Source organism: Equus asinus, chromosome 8 (assembly GCF_041296235.1).
Source record: "Equus asinus isolate D_3611 breed Donkey chromosome 8, EquAss-T2T_v2, whole genome shotgun sequence".
Lineage (NCBI taxonomy): Eukaryota > Metazoa > Chordata > Mammalia > Perissodactyla > Equidae > Equus > Equus asinus.
This window is the reverse complement of record NC_091797.1, coordinates 64,276,895-64,289,715: the sequence shown is the minus strand read 5'-3', so window position 1 is coordinate 64,289,715 and position 12,821 is coordinate 64,276,895.

Sequence of the window (12,821 nt, the reverse complement as noted above, 5' to 3'; positions counted from 1 at the left end):
TTCCTGCTCCTTTGCTGCGCTGACCCCTGGGGAAGTGAAGCAGGTGACAACAGGGGTCATCTGGAGCAGAGAGGGGAGTGTGAGTGTGGGCCTGAGGCTAGAAGAACACACCTGTTGGGCTTCCCGGGTTGCAGAAACCACAGGAGCCAACTTTGGTTTTCCAGGGGGCTTGGTTGCTCTATGGAATGTGAGAGGGCTCTGTTAACATCATCGTAGGGTGGTGCGGATCATTCATTTGTAGTGGCAACCCAGAGGGTGCTGTCTGTTTATCACATTGAGAAACGGGCAGGAGAAACCCAAACCAACCCATGGGTACATCCCAGGCAGCCCTGACCCCTGCCTCGGGCTCCTCACTGTGGGGTGCTGGCAGGGCATTCGCTCTGTGCTCCTTTTTTATACATGAGTCTGTGGAGTGATGCCAGGCATCCCCGTGAGTATCCTTTGAAACACCAAGTACATCACAGGAGCGAATGAGGGCAGTTGGATCAAACTAATATCCACGCCTCAATGACAAATCATGAGCGCCCAATTTTTATTAAAAATATATCATTTAAAAATATTTTTTCCTGTTCATGAAGCTCTATTTTTCCCTCAGCCCACAACTGTCTGCTCTATGATATCCTGACAGTGTATTTTCAGTCACAGTAAATATTTTGAATAAGACAGTCATCAAATTTCCACTTTGGATGTTATTTCTAGATTCTATCTGATGCTTCCATGAAGATAGCTTATTTCTTCCTGAAGTGGCTCTGGCTCTTTTTTATTCCTCTCTTTCTTTTCTTTTTTTAAAGGGAAAACAACTAGCTAGTTCCTTATACCCATTTCTGCACAGTTAGTAAGAGTCTCCTGCATTCCCATTTTAGAGTGATCTATTTCGTGGCGATGACGGAAATGGGTTGACGGAGAGCAGAGGGAGATGGAATCTTGTAAGAAACCTCAGCAGAAGAGCAAGTGACCTGTGGAAGAGGAAATGAATTAACAGAATGTTACTTTCGGATCCAACAACTGGGATCCATCCTGGGGCCAACGCCGGCCCAGGGCAGAACCGTGGAGCAGTGAACTTTGTCTTCAGAGTCTTGCCACCCCTCCCTCTCCTTATCCTCCAGTTTTGACATTCCTTGCTTTATTCATTCCTGAAGAGATGTTGAATATATACTGTTTAGGTCTTGCTAGGGCTTCTTAAAATGTTATTTTAAAAGTCACTTAACTGGTCTTTATGTTGTGTTAAGCTGTAAAGTGGCTCTCCTAGGGTCGGTTCTTACTGAACCATGGCACTCTTTGCTGTAGCCACCCCCTAAGTGAATCGGAATTACAGATCAACACGCAGAGGAAGAGGAAAGCGTAACTTTTCACTGCTTGGTGGCACGAACACATAAGGAAACGCTCTGTATTCTTGGCTGGAAGAGGCCCATGCATCAGCCCAGGCATTGAACTCGATGTTCCCATCTGATGAGTCCATTGCTATGAGAAAGTTAATTTAATTTGACTAGACCCTACATCAATGCCATCGATGTGGTAACAGAATAGGCCATTACGAAAACAGCACTGCCAGGAGGAATATGGCGCCGTGCTGGCCCACAGGAGCTGTCTGGAGGAGGAGCTAGAGCTCATGCACGTTGAAGATACAAGGCATAGTACAGCATGCTCAGCATGTAATTACAGTACGTAATACAGCACAATAAGAAAAGCTCAGAGGGTGTGGGACTTCGAGGAAAGATAGACAACAAAAGGAAGGTTTTAAGGAAGTGGCTTTTGCTTTGAAGGCTACATAGCATTTCTCTGGACACAGGACCCAGGTTATGGATGATCTTTGGCAGACTAAAGAATTTGGCTCTATCTAATGGGTTAAGAGACGGGTTGCCAGATACACTGCTCATGGACTCAACCCCCTCCTACACCTACCTCCACCACACACACCCAGGGAAATACCAGTAACTGATCGTGCCACTTTCTCCTGGCCTGAGTATGGCCTCAGAATTCAGATGCTTCTCAGCATACAAACACGAAAATACAGAGTGTCTCGTGGCAGCCAAGGAGGTACCTGTTCAGATTTGCCTTCAGGAGAAACTTCCATGCAGAGCACAGCTGATTGACGCTCTCTAGCAGCTGCATATTTGGATCCTTCATGGACCCTTCATGGGGTTCACACCCGGCCACAATTGCTCTGGCTGCTCCTGGCCAATGACTAAGCATGGCAGGGCTGCTAGAATTGGGCCATTCCTGTCCTGGGGGGATTCCCCATGGGCAGCTTTGGCCCAAGAAGTTCCTGCCAGTTGTCTGGGACTTGCTAAAGACTGCTTGAGATCAGAGGCTCTTCCTGTCCGACCCTCGTTCCCTCTCCCCTTTCACAGGTATCAGACCTGCACTGTGGTCTGAATGCCTTCCCCACTGACTCCTGCTCCCACTCCTTTATCCTTCATGGGTATTTCACCTCCAAATCTCCTACACCTTTAATCCTGTCTTGGTATTTGCTTCTGGGAGGACCCAAACTGAGACAGGCCCATTCCCAATTGATTGAGTTGCATTTAAGTCAAAACCTTTTTGCCATTTCTGCTCTTGAAAATGGGAATCCATTGACGATTTGGAGGCAGGGGAACGACGTGGTTAGCGCTACCTAGTAGCGATGCATGCAGGATGCATTCTGTGAGAGTGAAGGAGACCAATTAGAGGGATGAGGCAGTGATTCAGGTGGTAAAGACCTGGACTAGGACAGTGGCAGTGGGAATCAAAAGGGGGTACAAGTGGCACTGCAACATTTACCTGGACTGACTACGCTTGTCACCTGCATCCCTCCTACCAGGGTGAAGAACAAGGGTAAATAGTGGGGTTTAGAGGAAAGAGCACTGACACAGAGCTTAGAAAGCCTGGGCTGGGCTCCAGAACTAACTAACCAGGCACTCAGGAAATACTGCTATTGTGTGACCTCAGCTTCCATCACCTGTGAATAGACACAGTGGGTGGGATGACCTGATCTTGAAATTCCACTTCTGTCTGGACTGTTCCCACATCTTGTTAAACTTTCGGTAAAAATGTACATAACATAAAATTTACCATCTTAATCATTTCTAAATGTAAAGTTCAGTGCTGCTAAGTATATTCACACTGCTGTGCCACCATCTCCCCTATCCATCTCCAGAACTCTTTTCTTCTTGCAAAACTGAGACTCTGTACCTGTTAAACACCAATTCCCCATTCCCCTCTTCCAGCCCCTGGCAATCACCATTCTACTTTCTGTCTCTATGAATTTGACTACTCTAGGAACCTCATATAAGTGGGATCATCCAGTGTTGATCCTTTGGTGACTGGCTTATTTCACGGAGCATAATGTCCCCAAGGTTCATCCATGTTATAACAGGTCTCAGAATTTCCTTCCTTTTACAGCCGAATAGTATTCCATTGTATATATATATATATATACCACATTTTGTTTATGTATTCATCCATCAATAGACACTTGGGTTGCTTCCACCTTTTGGCTGTTGTGAATAATGCTGCTATGAACATGGGTGTATAAATATCTGAGTCCCTGTTTTCAATTCTTCCGGGTAAATACTGTGATATTGTGACATATAATAAGAAATATGTATTTAGTCTTCCTTCCTGTTCTAGGCACAGAGCTCCTAAAACCCTTAAAATTTCCTAAGAGAAGAAAGCTATAAAGGTGTCTTTTGTTACGTTAATGGGGTGACTTTTGGAAAGCCCCTAGGTAATCAAAGGATGAGGACTGGTTGCCAGGGGAACCAACCATGTGATTAGAAGATTGGAACTTTCAGCTCCCCACTTCTCACCTCTGGGGTAGGGAGAAAGGCTGGAGGTTGACTCAGTCGCCAATGGTCAATGATTTAATCACCCATGCCTATGTAATGAAGCCTCCATAAAAACCCCAAAGGACAGAGCTCAGAGAGCTTCTGGGTTGGTGAACACTTGGAGATCTGGGGCGATGGCGCACCTGGAGAGGGCATGGAAGCTCTGAGCCCTTTCCCGTAATACTTTGCCCTGTGCCTCTCTTCCATCTGGCTGTTCCTGAGTTTTATCTTTTGTAAAACACTAGCAATCGAGTCAGTAAAATGCTTCTCTGAGTTCTGTGCTCCGCTCTAGCAAATTAATGTAACCCACGAGGGGGTCATGGGAACCTCCAATCTATAGCCAACAGGTCAGAAGGACAGGTAACAACCTGGACTTGCGACTGATGTCTGAAGCAGGGGGTGGAGGGCAGTGGTGTAGGACCGAGCCCTTAACCTGTGGGAGCTGATGCTATCTTCAGGTAGATAGTGTCAGAATTGAGTTAATTGCTTGGTGGTGTGGAAAAAACACATACATCATAAATGGTGTCAAAATCCTAACACCCAGAGCGGAATTGCTGGAGCATGTAGAAGCTTGCTCTTTTTAAAGCAGTGCCTTCCCAAACTTTCCAACGGAGTACCCACTACAGCCAGTGTGAGTGAATTCATACACTGGTAGCTGTCCAGAATCGGCCAAGATATCACAATCTCTTTTAAAAATTCACTCAAATTTGGCATTCTGCACCACATTGTACCCTTGTTTGTTTTAATATAAAAATGATGTTTTAAATTACACTCCAGTTGAAGGAAAATTTTCCTTTGCAGAGTCCAGGAAAGCCACTGTTCCAAACCATGGCCATTTATCCAGTGGCCTCCCCAGGCTCCACCATGACTGCTGTGCCCAGTTTGATGGGCACACAGAACTGGGTTATCTTCAAGATTCCTTCTAGCTCTAACAATCTATGACTTCAAGCAACACCTAGGGAATCTCCGTGTTAAAAAAAGATAAAATGAGAGAAGGACTCTTGTTACTAGCCAAGGGGAACGAGTCACTAGTTATGGGAGTTTTAGGAGTTCACATGTTTGTGACGGAGATTGGAAACGGAGAAGAACATTTCTAGAGCCGAAATGTCACAGAGGCATGGCCCCTCGTGGGTCTGACACAAGAGGAGCATTATGTTAAGAGACCCTGAGCCCTCGCCGGGCTTGTTTCCCGCTTCTGCAGCTCTGAGGGGATCCTAGAAGATTCTCCCGGCTATGACTCATCCGTATGTTACCATAACAGAGAATTGGTTAGCCCTGTTACGTGGACTCCTTGGAGAATTAGCGAAGAACCTCAGTGTGCATCCTATGTTGGATTTTACATTGTCCAAATATATAAATTCTCTTTTGGGGGTGTTTATGGTCAGAGTGGGAGGTATGTGACAAAGGAGCTATCACGGGAGACTCTTCATGCTTCCGTAGCAGCAATGCTGGGAAAACACCCTGAGCAGATGCTGTAACTATGCATGTAGACAATGCTAGGTTTCATCCAAGGAAACAGGAAAAAGAGGCTATTGGAAATCCTTCCAAACCAATTTAGCCAATACCGCAGCTGCCGATTCCCATAGGTTGAGCCTTTGACCAGAGCTGGCCATGGACTGGTTTGCATTTCAGTGCTCTTGATTTCCCCTGACAGCCTGTGGCAGAAGTGTCAACAAGAAGGGGGCAGCAGAAAATAAAGTGAAAGCAGGCAGGAAAGGCTTGGGAAATCTCCCATGACAGTAAATAGTCTTGGATGAGTGAACGGTCACTTTAACATGAACATACTGCCTTAAGGGAGAGGAATTGAACTGAAAGTCAGAATTAACAGTGAGGGCCAGCCAAGTGGCGTAGTGGTTAAGTTCATATGCTCTGCTTCGGTGGTCCAGGGTTCACAGGTTCAGATCCCAGGTGTGGACCTAGCACCTCTCGTCAAGCCATGCTGTGGTGGCATTCCACATAAAATAGAGGAAGGCTGGCACAGATGTTAGCTCAGCGACAATCTTGCTCAAGCCAAAAGAGGAAGATTGGCAACAGATGTTAGCTCAGGGCTCATCTTCCTCACACACACACACAAAATTAACATTAATATTAATTTCATATTGCATTACTTTCACATCCTCCTAGGATGTGAGGAAGATCAGAGTGGTCAATGCTCTCACAATATTTGCACACAAGTATACTCACACTGGGGATATCCCTTCCGAGTCCCTTTCAGGAATGAAGGATTTATTCGTCCAGCTGCTAGAAGTGTAACCAGCAGACAGTCTTCAGCTGTCAGCTGTCTTCCGGAAATGATACAGCTGGAGAGAGCTGCTTTGCCTAAGGTCATGGTCCCTTCCTGAGACTAGCTGCATACCCAACATGATGCAGAAGGTAACTTGCAAGAGGTAGAGAGAAGAAAGACAGATCAGAAACGGCCTTGGGTTCATGACTGGTAACTGTAGTAGTGGCTGTGAGGTGGATGATAGGAGCCACAGACCTTGGGCAGCAGCAGGAGAGGCAGCTAAGATAGAGGTTGATGACCCCAGGTCCGCTGGTCTGAGAACATCTCCAGTGAAACCAGAGCAAGGCGATGGACCAGACATGCCATCCTCCTCCAGTGCCACAATGAGAAGATGTGGAACATGTGTGAGCCCCAGGGAATATCCTGAATTAAGTAAGATGACCCCAAACTGGCATAGAGATCGTGAACTGACAGAGAAAATATTTAATGCCTAAGAAATAACTAAATTTATCTTTGCACATCTGTGATTGTGAACTTCATACCTGCTACCCGTTGTTTGCAGTTGAATGATCCCTTACTGCTTTCCAGTGCTAGAGTTGAGGCACGCCAGGGCATGCTTGCTAAGCTGGGCGCCAAAGCTGGCAGAGGCCTGCTTGCACGCGGGCCTGCTTCCTCCTGGGAAGGAAGTCAAGTTGTGTTCACTGCTGGGAATCGGACACAGCTCAGGAAGTAATCCCACAAAATTCTCTTTGCAAGGGTGTGGCAGCCATGGAGGTGCCCCGCTCAAAACTTCCTCCAGGAGAACCTTCTGTAGGGGGTACAGCTGGCTGACAGCCTCCAGGTGCTGCCCCTTTGGGTCCATCATGGCAGTCACTCCAGGCCACACTTCTTTGGGCTGCCCGGAGGGGGACCAGGGCCAGGCCGTTCCTGCCCTCCAGGGGAGTCCTCATCTGGGCAGCTCAGGCTCAGCAACTCTCTCTTGGCCCCACTGGGACCCTCAGGATTGCTCTGAGTTCTGAGGCTCTTCCCGCCCAATCCTCCCTCCCTCTTTCCTCTCTCAGGCATCACACTGGGATGGCAGGGTGAAGGCCCTCCTTGCCCCTCCTGCTTCCTCCTCTGTACCGCAAATGTTTCCTCCAATAAATCTCTTGCACGTCTACTCTGCTCTTAGCATCTGCTTCTTGGAAGACCTGAACTGACAAAGGAGAATGAAGAAATTCTCTGGAAAGAATTCTGTCAGGAAACGAGAAGTGGCGTGACTATCTTGATCCAGGAACGAAACTTCGCTAGAGAGGAGCAGGGATTCTGAGGGTTACGCGTCAGCCCTTATTTGAATCCATCCCCGGCCAAGCTCCCTGGACTCGTGTCTGGGCTCCGAGGTCAGAGAACAAGACTCAAAAACTTTCATTAAACTTTGTGACACTTCGGCGTGCCCTCTGCCAGAGTGTAACCCAATGAGGGGGGAGCCATTCCCCCTCGCTTTGACGTTGAGACGGTCTTGGACTCCCCGAGGTCTGCAGATGTTCCCAGGGGAGCCTCCCTCCCCCAGGCCTGCAGCAGCCATGCTGGGAAGACAGCTATCCTGCAGGAGGTCCTTGTGTGGGACAGCCCTGGAGCAGGTACCTGCTACTCAAAATCAATTGGACACTGGTTTGTTGTTGTTTTATTTTCTCTAACTGTGACCCTGCAACCTCAAAATCCCATGGTTCTACTTGGTCTGGGTCTTGCCACCCTGACCAGACTACAAAGTCCATGATACCAGGGATTATGTGTGAATTACATTCCATTTAACTCTTATGGTCCTATGCCCATAGGCACTATATAAATACTATTTAATGATGGTTATATTTCCAATTTCTATTCTTTTTGATAATGAACGCTATCTCTGTGATGATATTAATGATGACCAAGAAATTCAGCGACATAAAAAGAAACCGTTTCTTCGAAAGACTAATTTATCAAGTCACTATTACATACCAGACACAGAGATGGGGATAGTGGTAGGCTGGGTGGGGGAATGAGGACACAGATGAGTAAGACCTGATCCCTGCCGTGGGCTCATAGCCTGAGGGGACAGACAGACCCAAATCCATAGGGCTGATACACTCAGGTGAGAGCTGCAGAAGTGCTGGGGCCGGAGTGCTCTGCCGTCACGGAAAGGGAAGGACTAACTTTTTCTGGAAGTGCTGAGGAGGCTGTGGGGAAAAGCAGTAATGGAACTGGATCCTAGAAGCTGAGTAGGTGTTTGCCAGCTGTCTTAGTCCATTTGGGCTGCTATAATAAAACCCCACAAACTGGGTGGCTTAAACAGATATTTATTTCTGGAGGCTGGGAGGTCCTGGATCAAGGTGCCAGCTGATCCAGCTCTTGGTGAGGCCTCTCTTCCTGGCTTGCAGACAGTGCCTTCTCGCTGTGTGCTCATGCGGCCATTCCTCCATGCATGTGTGGATGGGGAGCCAGATCTCCCAGAATTCTTCTTATAAGGCCACTAATGCCATCATGAGGGCCCCATCCTCCTGACCTCCTCTAACCTAGTCACCTCCCAAAGGCCCCACCTTCAAATCCCATCACATTGCGGGTTAGGGCTCCAACATGTGAATTTGGGGGAACATAAACACTCAGCTCATAACACCAGCTGACAACAGGGTGCTGGAGGAGGATAACCCTGGAAAGGAGAGAAGGATTCTACAGGCGGGGAGGCAGAAAACGTCATGGCCTTTCCCCAGTGTGCTGGAGCACAGAGCCCTGGGGCACGTGGCCAGTGATGGGTGACAAAGCAGCTTAGCCTAGATATTTAAGGCCCTTGAAGACTGTCCTGAGGAATCTAGCCTGTCCTGGAGGTAATGGGGATCTGCCTAGGTTAGTCATATTTCGTATTTCAATTATAAAAACATTACTGCTTTATTAAATAGAGAAATGTCAATTATTGGCTTTTTCCATACCTCACCCCCATGTTCACTCACAGGTTCCAGTTTACAAAGATTCCCAGTCACTCTCTGACTTCCAATGTAGAGACGAAATCACCAGTTTGTTCCTCTTAAAAACATATGGAATATGAGGGTTTTTTTTTTTTCTGAGAATGAAGGTCATTTTCTTTTTTCAAGTTTGTGAAGAGCCTCTTATTTAAACGGTGTGTGTTTTCTGAGTTCCCCAGGCCTCACGTCTAGGGGATAAGAATAGTTTCACAAGAATAGAAACAAAATGGTATTTCCTTTGCTCGGCTTCCACCTGCAGGGGCTGGGGGCGGGAGCCCAGGACACTCACAGTCCTCCCACATAGCTTGGGTGTCCCACAGGGGATCTCCCGGTGCTCGGCCGTCCGGTCCCCATCTGCTCACCCGGTCTCTGCCCAGTCTGTGTTAGACGCCCCTCCCCAGCGAGCTGCCCGCGGAGACGCGGCGCCTGCCGAAGTCTGCGCGCGACCACCCGACCGCAGGGTGCTCCTGATGGCGTCGGGTTGTCATCCGTGCCACGACTATTGGAAAGGAAGGGAGAGGAAGAGGACTGCTGGCAGGTGGGGGCAACTTGTGACCAGAAACGATAGTCCTTCGACGCCACCCTGGTTTTCCCCGCACTTGACTGCGCGTAACCAAATACGGAGCACGCGCGCCGGGAGACGCCGCGTGGACAGCGGGGTGCACGCAGGACCGGGGAGGGCGGGCTGCGCAGCGCTGTGGCCAAGGGTCTCATCAAAGGACCCAGGTGCGAGAGAAGGAAAAGGAAGCCAGGAGGGTTGTGTTAGAGTGAAAACACCTGAGCGGGTGAGAGCCTGGAGTGGAGGAACTGGTTGAGTGAGAACAGGGAGTGGGAGAAATGGAGGAGAGGCGCTGGCGGTCAGAGGTTTTGTTTGTCCTGGTTTAGATGCCCCAGAGCAGAGAGGAGGATTTCACAGATGAGGGAAGGGGAACGAGCTTTTCAGATGAAAAGTCAGCACGTCACTATATACTTTTTAGTCCCTGAGAAACGTTTGCTCTTTGAGGTACGCTCCCAAAAATGGCACCCAGCCTCTCTGGGCTTCGGCTAAGCGCTGGCTCACCTGAGACCGTCTCTAAGTCAGTTTTGAAACCAGATGGCCAAACCAACACCTTATCTGCAATGCTGTCACTGAAAAGCAAATCCTTTTATTGATGTCCACACCAGGGCTTCATTGGGATGGGGCCCCAGCTCTGGTGCAGGCCACCAGGAGGAGCCCCAGGGACTTTGCAGACTGGCCAGCGGGGCGGCAGGTGAGCTTGCTGCCATTCTGGCCTCCTCAGCCTCTTTAGATTGGTGCAGGGATTGGTGCGCCCCGGGCAAGGCCAGCCCCCAGCGACCTGCACTGGTTATCCTGGGGCAGAGCCCAAAGCCCAGGATAGGCCTGTGGGAGAAGGAAGCTGGGTTATTTTCCATCGTATTTCATGTCACTCTGCAAACGCTGAGTCACCCTGGATGCGTGAGAAGAGGCACTAGAAGCAGGCTGTGCCTGGAAACGGTAGAATGGGCTGACACAAGGGTCACGGAATCACGCCAGGCAGCCTCCGGAGGCCAGAGCTGGGCGTGCTCTTTCTTCATGCATCCCACGTTGCCCAGGACAGGCCAGGAAGTGGGCAGGGAAGGAGCATACTGTGTTTTGATCTCATCCTCAGCAAAGGAAACCTGAGCTTTTCCATGCCTTTTCTATTTATTCTTTAACCTCCTGGTCTCCCCTTACAATGATTTTGCAGTTGACCAGGCCTGAATCTTATGGGCTCTTGTTGCTACAGAATAAAGTTTAGCCCTTAGCCTGGCGTTTAAGGGCCTACCCTATGGAGCCCAACCACCTAAGCATCATGGATTGGGATCGGCCCTGGTCTGGGACATGAGGCCTCTCTCCTGAGGCTGTAACAATTTGGTTTATTCTCAGGACAATCCTCTACTGCTCCCCTGGGGAGCCATCTCCTCCAGCCGGCTGGCACTGTTGCCCCTCCTCTCCTTCACGCCACTTCCTCAGTCCCTGTGTCACTGCACAAAATTGGGGTCCTCTTGCCCAATGCGCATCAAAAAAGCCAGTTATTACAGCATCGGCTTTTGGGAAAAGAAATCAGCTTTATTGCTAGATCCATGTGCAAGGAGGCTGGGGCATAGGCCCTCAGATCTGTCTTCTCGACACAGGGCTGGGGCACAGTTTATGGGATGAAGGGCAGGGTGGTCTGAAGTGTGGAGATAGATGGTTGGAGGTAAGGAGAAGTGAGGCAATTGACGATCTGCGCAGGCGTAGTCAAGCTTCGTTCCTCTTCATAGGACACATGCTCACAAAATGGCGGTGTTACCATGATCTGAGGGTGGAGTTTTTAGCTCCTTGACATCAAAAAGGTCACTTGTCCAGCATTTGCACAGGCCCAGTTGATGGGTTGCTGTCTCACCTGGCCTGAACTGGGCAAGGAGTCTCAGTTCCTGAAAAGCCACTCTTAATTACTCTGTTGATATGATGAGGTCAGTTGAACGGGTCCTGGAGGGCCTGCGGTTACCCCTGAGCCTTCCCAGACAGCCAGCCCCCTGGGAGTCTCTTTGCAATCTGCAAACCTTTGATGGCACTTAGCAAAGCAGTGAAGAAAGAATAAGGACTCTGCGACCTACAAATCTGAACTTAAATTGCCGAGTCATCCTCCTGTGACTAGTCATCCTTCTGACTTAGCTGTCCTTCTGTGACTAGCTGTGTGATCTTGTACCAGACACAAACCTCTTTGACCTTCTGTTTCTTCTTCTGTAACAATGGTCTTAGGTTCACTGGAGAAAGATGATGTCTGAGTGCTGGGCGCACAGCAGGGGCGCATCAATGTTGGCCCCACCTCCTTCTGCTCACACCCTCCCCTACTCTATCCATTATATCTATATAATTATTTTACTGTGCTCATGTTCTGACTGCCTAGCTGAATTGATTCTATATTTCTCATTTGTTCTTTGAAAGAGTTTCTCATGGAGAGTCTAGTATGTTCTACATGCTGTGCCAGGCACTAGGGAGTCAAAGGACAAAGAGACTGTTCCTAACAGGAAACCTTGTCTTCTACTTCTGTGTCTTTGTAAAGTTACCATAAATATTTTTTAGAGACAGGCAGAGTAAAAATAAACAAAATGTTTCTCCACATGGTGATATGCTGATAGGTGCCAAATAAATATTTGTTGAGTCCTTAGTATTGGAGTTTTAGAGGAAAGATGTGAAACGCCTTCATGATATTCTTATTATTTTGTTTCTGAGCTTAACGCACTCCAGGTGTGACCAAATAGGAAAGTCTGAACCTTCAAAACAGAAATGCTGGGAAATGATTGCTCATGGCCTGGAAGGATTTGCCCCAGGCTTCCTTTAAGAGCCGTCAGCCTCAAATGGCAGGTGTGTGTGTGTGTCCGTGTGTCTGTGTCCTGAGGGCTACAGAGAAGCTTGGGATGCAGAGAATGCCCGAACACCACTCTCCAGAGTGAAGAATCCATCAGGAACGAAGTGCCTTTAGCCTGGAGAGTCTAATGCAAGGCCGGGGGCGGGGGGGGGGGGGGGGGGGGGGGGGGGGGGAGCGGAGAGAAGGCTCAGTTCACAAAAATCTGGATCACCTACAAGATTTAAGGCACAAATCCCTCACCCAGAGTCAGGCTTCTCCTAACTCCCCAGCCCTGTCGTCCCAGGGGAGGTTTACACCGCCTGAGAGAGTATAAGAACTTCTGACCCACGTCTTCTGAATAAATGCTGGAGAATGAGACACTTTACTTCTCTGAAAGTTCCGACTCCTCTCATGAGAGGGCCTCGGGAGCCCCGGGAGCCCATCCTGCATCGCTCCTCCGCCC